Here is an 11,447-nt window from a genome sequence, read left to right on the forward strand (position 1 = left end):
CTGGGGGAGGAGGCTCGCAACACCAATTTGACCATGTTGGAGACAGTCCAGGAGTTGAAGAACGAGATGGCCCATCTGCATGAGGAAAACGCCAAGTTAACCAAGGAACAGGAGAGGATCCTAAAAAGTTTGTTGGATAAACAAAACCAGCGTCAGCCGAATCCCAGTCCAGAGCAAACGCGTGTATCAGAAGAACGGGGTTATCATACCGATCAGGAAGAGACAGATGGAAGGGAGGAGGTTCGAGGAGAGAAATCTGATAATGCCTCTGAACATCGAACCTCAAAAAGATAGCGGATAGAGTTGCAGGGGGAGTTTCGGAACATCAAGCCGCCACATTTTGATGGGGAGTCAGAGGAGGAAGCAGAGGCTTGGTTAATTAATATGAACAAATATTTCCAAGTTTACGAGTATGATCACAATTTCAAGGCGCGACTTGCTATTTTCCAGCTGCAAGGTAAAGCTACCTTATGGTGGGAGGAAGTCAAGATAGTACAGGGAGTGAGTGAGCAGGATATAACTTGGGAAACTTTTCAAAGATACTTTAAAGAAAAATATTTCATTGAACATTTCTATGATGAAAAGGCAAGGGAATTTCATGATCTGGGGCTTGGGTAGCAGACCATGGATGAATTTATTACTAAATTTACCTCTCTGCTCCGCCATGTACCATATATTCGGGAGGAAAAGGAAAAAGTGCAGTGGTTTGTTAGCAGTCTACCCCAGACAATGAGGGAAAGAATCAAATTTGATAACCCAGAGACCATGGATGAAGCGATACGGAAAGCTAGGATTTGCTATCAGCAGAATAAACAGAAGGGAGAAAATTTTGGAAAGCGTTGGACAGATAAAAAGGGCAGCAGAATGACTGTGGGTGTCAAAGGGGCTTGTGGCAATTTCAGTAAGGGATTTTCCAAGGGGCCAAACAATAGGAACCAGCCCAAAAATCAGCTCAGATTAAAGCCACCCAACGAATCCAGATATAGCGAGCAATCGGGCAGAGCTGATAACGAAGGGACAGCTAGGCCACCAGTACAGTGTTGGGGGTGTGGCGGGCCACACTATATTAAGAACTGCCCTCATCAAAAGGGTAATGATCAAGTGTCCCAGGTTTATGAAGCATCTACAGTGGGAGACGTGGCTCGGTCCATACCAAGAATAAACGCTGCCCTCGAGGACCATCAAGCTGATTACCAGCCGACGATGGTAGAGTTCGAAGGTAAGATTTTTGATCGAACTGTTTCTGTTTTAGTTGACCCAGGAGCTACATTAAGTTATGTTAGTCCCAAGGTTGTGGAGAACTGTAATTTACAATCTGTTAAGTTTAAGAGTCCATGGCTAGTTCAGCTTGCTACAGGGGCAAAAAGGCAAGTGATGGCCAAGGTCAGCAACTGCCCACTGAAGATAGCAGGTCAGACAGTGACGGAAGAATTGAACGTACTTCCTCTCAGATCATATGATGTGCTGATCGGAATGGACTGGCTGGAAAAATGGTGGTCCATAATAAATTGTAAAACAAAGAAAATTTCTTACCAGGACAAACTGGGAAACAAACAAGAAATTCAAGGTATTTTGAAGCCAGTGCAGATTCGGCCAATCACCGCCTCACAATTGGCTAAATGCATCTGGAAAAAGTGTCAAGTATATGAAATTCAAGTGGGTTATGCCAATTCAAAAGATAAAACTGATACCTTGGAAAGCATACCAGTGGTGCAAGAATTTGCAGATGTGTTTCTCAAAGAAATACTAGGGCTGCCACCTAAAAGAGATTTGGAATTTACCATAGTGCTGGTACCTGGTGTAGCCCCGGTGTCTTGAGCACCATACCAGATGAGTGTGCCAGAATTAACAGAATTAAAGATGCAACTGCAAGAGCTGTTGGACAAGAAGTACATCCGCCCCAGCGTATCACCCTGGGGAGCCCCTGTACTGTTCGTCAGGAAGAAGGATGGAACTCTCCGTATGTGCATAGACTATCGACAGCTGAATAAATTGACAGTTAAAAATAAATACCCACTACCTCGTATCGATGAACTGTTTGATCAGGTGAAAGGGGTGACGATATTTTCAAAAATCGATTTGCGATCCGGGTACCACCAAATCAGAATTAAGGAGGAGGACATAGCCAAAACCGCTTTTCGAACTCGTTATGGACACTATGAGTTTGTGGTACTACCTTTCGGGCTAACCAATGCACCTATGACATTTATGTGCTTGATGAATAATGTATTTCATCGGTACTTGGATAAGTTTGTGTTAATTTTTATTGATGATATACTAATATATTCCCGGAATGTTAAAGAGCATGAGGAGCATCTCAGGCTCGTATTACAAACGCTACGGGAGCATCAGCTGTACGCCAAGTATAGCAAATGCGATTTCTATAAGGAGCAGATCTAGTATCTGGGACATATCATCACCAAAGAGGGCATTGCGGTGGACCCCGAAAAGATAAGGACCATAATGGAATGGCCAACACCGAAAGATGTGGCGGATATAAGGTCTTTCATGGGGCTGGCAGGATACTACAGGCGGTTTGTGGAAGGATTTTCAAGGGTTGCTTACCCTATCACTTCTTTACAAAAAAAAGGAAAAATATTTAAATGGACTGCAGAATGTCAACGGAGCTTTGAACAACTCAAACATCTGCTCACAACTGCACCAGTGTTGAGCATAGTAGACTCGGAAAAGGATTACGTGGTCTGCATAGATGCAAGTAAAGAAGGCGTAGGGGGAGTGTTGATGCAGGAAGGAAAGGTGATCGCCTACGAATCCAAAAAATGAAAGAGCATGAACAGAAGTACTCTGCTTATGATCTGGAACTGACCGTTGTTCTGCATGCATTAAAAATGTGGTGCCATTATCTAGTAGGTAGGAAATTCTTATTGATGACAGATCACCACAGCCTGACTAGCTATTTTAGCCAACCTACTTTAAACGCTAGGCAAGCTCAGTGGGTGGACTTCTTGAGCGAATTCAATTTCGAGATCAAACACCTGAAAGGAAAAGAAAATCAGGTGGCTGATGCTCTAAGTCGAGAGGTGCATTGCCTCTATGAAATTGCCTTTAGTGAAGGACGGTCTACCCTCAGCGAAGAAATTGAAGGGGCAACTGAGCAAGATCAAATTTATTAGCAAAAAAAACAGCAAGCGCAGAACTTGACTAGCCACATAATGCAGCAAGGTTATGAGCTGAATGCAGCAGGCATGTTATACTACAGAAAAAGAATATATGTACCCAATCAAGATGACATCAAGAAAATGATTTTAGATGAATATCATAAAAGTCCTTATGCAGGACACCCGGGTTACCAAAAGCTCATCACATCGCTTCGGAAGGAATATTACTGGCTAGGAATGAAGAGGGATCTAACAGAATATCTGGCACGATGCATAGAATGTCAGAAGGTTAAGGCAGAACATCAGCACCCTGCGGGACTGTTACAGCCATTAACCATACCAGAATGGAAGTGGGAGATCATTACTATGGACTTTATCACGTGGTTACCTAAATCCAAGAGGAATAATGATTCCATCATGGTCGTGGTGGAAAAAATCAGCAAATCAGCCCAATTCATACCGGTACAGTCTACTTACCGCACGATGCAAATTGTAAATATCTTTATGTAGAACATATTTAAGCTCCATGGTTTACCCAAAAATATAATATATGATCGTGATGTTAAGTTCACATCGGCCTTTTGGAGGACCTTGTTTAAAGGTTTGGGAACTCAACTAAATTTTAGCACCGCATATCATCCGTAGATCGACGGACAGACTAAGCGGGTGAACCAAGTGGTGGAAGATATGCTGAGGTCATATGTGATGCAGCAACCGTCTCGGTGGGAAGAGTATTTGCATCTGGTGGAGTTTGCATATAATAATGGTTATGATGTGTCTTTACAAATGAGCCAATTTGAAGTACTTTACGGACGAAAATGCTGTACATCATCCAGTTGGGGTGGACCAGAAGACAGACTCATGTTGGGTCATGAGATGTTAAAAGAGATGGAAGAAATGGTTAAAAGAGTGCAGGCCAACTTAAAGGTAGCTCAAGATAGACAAAAAAGCTTTGCAGACCGAAAGAGAAATTTTAAAGAATATCAGGTAGGAGAGCATGTGTATGTAAGGATTCGGGTAAGGAAAAGTACCTTACAGTGGAGCGGTTGCACCAAATTGGCACCCCACTTTTGTGGACCCTTCCAAATTTTAGCAAGGGTTGGGTCGGTGGCTTATCAGTTAGCCCTGCCCAGCCACATCCGGGTCCATAATGTCTTCCATGTGTTAGTATTAAAGAAATATGTCTATGACCCTAAGCACATAATTAGTTGGCAGGACATTCAGGTAAGAACATGTCTTAAGTAGCACAAATCAAAATTGGTTGCTAAGGAAGAGACTGATCGAAATATTGTTTGTTACAAGTGGAGCTGAAAGGAGAATTTTTGGTCGAGCTAGTGAGCATACTAGATCAGAGAAGGGTCGTGCTTCGGAAACGAGCCATCACACAGGTTAAAGTGCAATGGTAGCACTTCGGGCCAGATGAGGCCACTTGGGAGGATGAGCAGACCATGAAGGAAGCTTATCCCAAACTGTTTATGGGTGAACAACATCGGGACGATGTTGAACTTCAGGAGGGGGAGATGTGATGCCCCTAGTAAAGAAATAGTGTTTTAAATTACAGCAGTAAATTTAACTGTTTGACTATTATTACTTGTGGGGTAAACTGAGTAATTATTATCATTATTGTTTGAATTTAAATGTGCTGTTAATCATTGTTATATTGCTCATTATTGTTAATTAAAAGAAAACAGGGTGTCAGTGGCTGCAACGACCCTTATGAAAGGAGGTTAAAATTAAGAATGACGGTTGCCAAATAAAGAAACACAAAAAAAAACCCTAACTACTTTCCCCAACGGTAGAGGTTTCCGTAGGAAATGGAAGCTGGGGGGGAAAGGAAAACGCTAAGTCTGGTGATGACCAGATAGCATGGGAGAGGGTGCCATCATCTTGAAAAAAAAAACGCTAAGTTTGGTGACGACCAGATAGCGCAGGCTTGAGTGCCAAAATTTCGCAGCAGACGCTAAGTCTGGTGATGACCAGATAGCGCAGGTTTGAAACATTGTAATCATGCAGAAGACGCTAAGTCTGGTGATGACCAGATAGTGCAGGCTTACAGTGCTAAAATTTTGCAAAGACGGTGGTCTTGCTGTAGTGCTTAGGGGGAGGTTGGGTCAAGGAGGGCCACCTCATGGACAGGAGGTAGACAAGCAAGAGAGAATAGAGGTGAATCTTCTAAAGAATTACTTCAGTTGCATTACTAGAATTCAAGTACGGTTAAATATTTTTGAGTATGCCAGTAAAAGAAGAAAATTTACAGGACTAGCTGACTTAGGAAACTGTTAATTTCTTTCTTAAAGGTTGGATTAAAAACCTGTGTATTTCAGTGTAGATTCTGTTAAGAGAATAAGCTTGGCTATTTCATTTAGTATGTAAAGAATTCCTCTATGAGATTTAGGATTAAAATTCTGTACTCCGTGAGTAATTCTATGTAGTTCATATAAAAAAAATAAGCAGATAGACTATATAGTAAACTTAAAGAAAACAATAGTCTCTGTTAACCCTTATCGAATGGAAGGTAGGAAAGAAAAGAAAAAAAAGAAGACACCAGCAAACAAGGATATGGTCCATACTGTGTAATTGTAAGTAGAGTCAGAAGCTCTTTCACAGCAAGGTTCTTAGAGAGCTGTAGAGCTCAAGGACGAGAAACCCTGTAGCAACGAACGCAAAACAACAACAGTTATTAAGAAATTATACAACTTTTACCTCTCTGTCCCTTCTAAACAAAAGTAGTAACAGTAGTTTTGTGCCTAGCTCTAGCCGATAAGTGTTAGCTAAGAGTGAAACTGAACGTTACGAAAGGACTGGAGGACTTTAGGGTCGACGGTAACCTGAGCCTGAGTCAGCCAAGGATGACTCGTCGTATACCGGAGATGATAAAACATCCTTTGCGACAAAGAAACCCTCGGTTGTACGGGAAGGAAAAATCACTAATAGTCTCAACAAAAACTTTGTATTTAGTGAAATGACAGCCAATAAAATAGAACTTTCTTACACAGTAAAGAATTAAACTGATTAAGTCTTTCAGCCATGAACTCGGAGAACCATTCGGGTATTCATAACATTGATTATCAATTCTCAATACAACCATATTAATAAACAGGAAAAACAATTACATATAGCTGAATACAAGTAGATGCAACAGTATTATGCAAGTGGAAGTTATACATGTTCAAACCATTAGTTGCACGCCTAAATTAGGAAACCGTGCTTTACATAGTTCAGGAAGCAAGAAAAGAAACTTACAAAACCCTCCTCTCAGAATGTATTACTGAAAATACAAAATATGTGGAGCTGACCAGGGTTTTCCAAAGGCATACATGACCAAGAAAACTTAATAAATCAGCCGTGGGACACTAAGAGGACTATGGACTCAATATATTTAATCTATACTTTAACTTCTGCTACAGGGCTGAGTATCAGCAGTGTCATGGTGCCAATCGACCCTTCCCACTTCTCACTCATCAACAGTGGAATCCTGGAAGCCAGAAGGTAGTATACTCAAAGGAGTTACGGCCAAAAACCCATCAACCTAGAAAAGAAAAAAACGGAGGTCGTTGCTTACCCAAGCAGTTAAGAGCGGAGGGGTCTGGTTGGCAGCACAATTCTCTGTTCGAAGAAGTAACAGAATCCTCTGTTGAAACACTTGTAGGTAAACATCGTAATCGCTAAGAATTGAGAATAAAACAAACAAAAAATAATAGCAGAAAAGGAAAAATGTGCCCTTGGTAATTTAAATTAATCCGAGATACATGGCCTTCCTTAGAGTTGTTGTGTAAGAATGAACCATAGCGTAGTAGCAGTGAACCTGCATCGTGGTTCCAGCCAGCGTCGCTGGTTGATCTAATAGCATGTAGGGCATGAGAAGGGGCGAAGCGGAGCTTCGGGAGTGGGAGAGAAACAGAAAGGAACTCCAGGCAGTCGACAGGGGGATTGGTACCAAATGAAACCAAGGCTGTCCATCAGATTTTCTCAGTCAACATCCTCCGTTGATGCATCGCCAAGCCCGAGGAAATCTATGTTGAGACAGACCCTGCTCGTGCCATGTACCGTGGCAAAGCAGGGCATGGAAAACAATGCCCATTATAAAAAAATCATCGATTAGATTAGTTGGAAAGCGGGAATGAAAGCTGGGTTGCCACTTGTGCATCATTCACGCCGAGTTTGGGTGTATCACATGGTAAAGTACAACATTCATTTAGTTTGAGACTTATGACGTGAACCGTAATCACTGTCCAGCTTGTAATTAATTCTTACACTGTAAAAGTCATAGCTATAATAGAAATTTTCCTATGTGTTATACTATGTTTACAAACGTAATTTTTTTTTTTTTTTCACTGAGTTTTAATTGATAGAGTGCTTACATTTGTATGTTTTATTAAATTTATTATTTATCTAATAATTAATAGTTTTTATGATTTATCTAATAATTATTAATTTTTATGACGGTCATAAATATTAATTAAATTAAAATACAGAAATATTATTTGAAAAAAACACACACCAAAATGTGGAATACTTCACGTATAAAATTGTGATTTTAACTGTTACGATTTGTAAATTATAGTGTTATAATATAGAAAATTGTAATGTTATTTATATATTTAAAATATAGAAATTTGTGATGTTATTTGTGTATTTAAAATTATGATGTTATAATGTTAAAATATAGAAATTTGTGATGTTATTTGTGTATTTAAAATTATGATTTTATGAATATAAATTATAATGTTATAATATAGAAATTTTTAATGTTATTTATATATTTAAAATTATGATTTTATAATGTTAAAATATAAAAATTTGTGATATTATTTGTGTATTTAAAATTATGATTTTATGAATATAAATTTACATTTAACAAAATATTACAATAAGATAAAATAAATATACTCAGCATTAAAATAATGAATAAGATCTAAGATAATGATGTCATGTAAATATTTTTTAAAAAAACAGAAAAAATTAGTTTTTTAATTTATTTTATTATAGGTTTTTTTAAACCTATATGAAAACCTTAATTTCATATATGAAACCAAATACTATGTGAACATAATCCATATATATATAATATCAAATTAATCCTTAAATGAAAAATAGTTAACAAAAAATAGGGAATTTATATAAATAAAAAGAGGTTGAAGTAAACAATCATAATACAGTTTTAGAAAATAGATTGCCATCAAAGTAATGTAATTTAAAGGCCAAACTAATTCTATTCTAAGTTATAATGGTCAAAGTTGACCATGCACCATCCAATTCACTTTAAACTAGAAATTTTTTTATATGAAAATACAATAAAGAATAATTTAAGAACTAAATATAGCATATTTGGGTGTGGGTCAAAGGGTAGGAAGTCGCTTCCTTCGCTTGCAGCATTTGAGTTTATTAGTAGGGGTATTTCAGTTGTGGAAAACATAGAGTGTTTCCCTCAAATATTAGATAAACTTAATGTGAGATCATTGGAGATGTATTGGAGTTTAAATCTTTTTTGTTTATAAATATTAGATAAACTTAATGTGAGATCATTGGAGATGTATTGGAGTTTAAATCTTTTTGATTGTTTATATTAACTTGGTTTAGTTGATAGAAAAACAATTGAATAACTAATTCCAATGTTATTAAATTTTTTTTCTTTTGTATAAGCAATACCTATGTAATGATCTTCATCTTGAAATTATAGCTATTTTTTGGCTCACTATACTTGTCAATGGAGAATCAAAGTAAGATATCCAATTCTTTGATGGAATCTACATGACTCAACAAGGTAAATCACATTTCAGGAAGCTCCCACTAGTTAATTTACTCAGAGTAGTGATACAAAGGTTTGGAATGGATTCCTCCAATATAAAAAAGAAGAGCTCTAGACCACAAGATTTGAGTCCATGAAAGCAAGCACCCAAACCTGTCTAGAAAACATGCGAAATCAACGCATTATGTACTCTTATTTTCCTTTGTGCCATGTAGATGTTATCATTACTAGATGAGATTTTCTCAAATGATTAGCCAATTTCTCATCCACCCATTGCAGATGTGGGAGACCCTATTAATATGGTTGATTTATAAATGTATATGGATAATATAGGTTAAATTTTGGTTATTTCATGCAAATTTTATTCATGTCTTTCATTAAAATTATATATGGTAAGGGAAAGAATGTTATCAGTGGCCCTCAACCCTTTCCAAAGCATCAGCTTAATTGATCTTGTATCTCAACATACCCATGCTATTTTACGAGCGTGTCGTTCCAATCCATGTCTAGGTCCTCCCATCGGAATTATCAATTGATTGTTGTATCCTGGCGTTTGGGAAAGCCTTTAAAAGTTTGGGAAAATTTAATCTCCGTTGGTTGATCACGAGCACTTCTTTATGATTTTCTGTGTTTTTAGTTAATGTATTCAATGTCTACTGGTTAATGCTTCGGTCCTTTTTTATTTTGTGTCATTCGTTAATGTGTCTGCAAGTTGGACAACCACAGCTAACCAAGTGGCCAAGATCGAGCCTCTGGTGGAAGATCGAGCAGGTGGCCAAGATTGAGCAGGCTGAGAAAACCGGAGCGCTATGAAATGAGACGCCGATGAGTTATTGGATTAGCGGAGACGACGAGATAGATGATAAGAAGAGAAGGGTAGTGAAGATTTTGAAAGAGGCCATGTATAACCCTCGGCACTTGGTACAACTATGAAGATTGGCCCCATAGGATGCTTCCCCATCTCACAAAGCATACATTTTTTATACATTTTTATTGGTATTTATAAGTATAAGTATTTGAAAATGACACCTTTAACAGATGAATGCATGTCTAACGCTTCCCGTTGTTCTCTTATATGCAGCCACGATCCACAATCCAGGCCACTGCAAAGCTCCAATAGAATACAACGCAGTTGGTCCTTCTCTGCCATTGAGGCGCCAAAGTTGTTTAAGATCTTCCATTACACTATTATTCTAATATTATTCTAATTTTGTCTAGATTCCTTGTGTAATGCGTTGGAACCGAGATCGTCCCTCGCACATTGTGCTTGTCTTGTACACTCACTGTATTTTTCATTTTATATATGTACTAGCATACCGAAAGGAAACCCCGAAGTGAATGATAACGATATGTTGTTTAAAGATGAGTTTTTTTTTAAATTGGTTTTTTTGTTTAAAGATGAGATTTTTTTTAAATTGGTTTTTGAGTAAGTAATGGAAGATTTATCGAATAAGGTCCATGAATATTGTAATTATATAATATTTCATATGGTTAAGCACATTTTTACATATTTTAGATAATGTGAAGATAAGGGTCTTTTGAGTTGGTCGAATGGCATGAGTAGTTGGTGGTACAAATGCTTAATATTTCTAAATTTTGGACTATTATAATGTCTTTACTAAATAGGACATGAGTATAGATGTATTTTCTCGAATCGATTCTGCTAATTTGAAAGTTAATGCTTAGAAAAACAAACACCCTCTTGTGTGCTTCAACTCTTTATACCTATGACGGAAGGTGATGTTGAAAGAGTGTAGAAGGAAGGTTTTGGGTTCATTAGAAAAACAAATTATGTAAGGTCATTGGGAGTCAAGGAAGGATGTGTTCTTAGTTGTGGGGGAATATATTGTAGTCGACCTTTCAAGATGCACTTTGGTATGAAATTTTATTGGCAAGAGGATAGTGATGGAAAAATCCTTGACCTTTCATGATGCATTTTAGTACGAAATTTTATTGACAAGAGGATAGTGATGGACGACATTATGAGAGAAAGTAAGTAGAGTCGGGTTCATGTTTAGGCTATTTTGTATCTTGGAGCAACTCAATATAACCACACTAATCATTTTCAATCCTTTTTCCTCCACCCTAATTACTTTTGCCCCCTTTCCATCCACCATAATTACTTTATCATTAAGTATTGTAACATTTTTCACTTAGATCTTCTTAAAACATTATTATGGATAGAGATTGGTATTTTAGTGCAACATCATATTCTTTAATTTCTTATTGCTTTAGAATTATGACATATATTTATGATTTAACACGGTGATAAATTGAGTAACTTATTTTATAAAAAAAGTTATAACAACATTGGATTTAATGAGAATTTATATTACTCACATGGGGAATCTGATCATTTTACATTTTTATTTTTTATGGAAAGTTGGTGATACAAATCCAAGTCAACTTGCCGTTTTTATTTATTTAAAATGCACTTTTGAACATAAATGCATTCAAAGCACTAAATCTATACATAGGTAAAAACTCAAGTAGACCATTTCAACAATTTTTGGCTAGCTCATTAGAGAATATGCCAAATAAAATGTAAAGCGTTTAAATTACACTATATTTGTTGCAAT

Source organism: Pinus tabuliformis, chromosome Q (assembly GCF_031772625.1).
Source record: "Pinus tabuliformis cultivar Carrire ecotype Pingquan chromosome Q, CPIR1, whole genome shotgun sequence".
Taxonomy (NCBI): Eukaryota; Viridiplantae; Streptophyta; class Pinopsida; order Pinales; family Pinaceae; genus Pinus; species Pinus tabuliformis.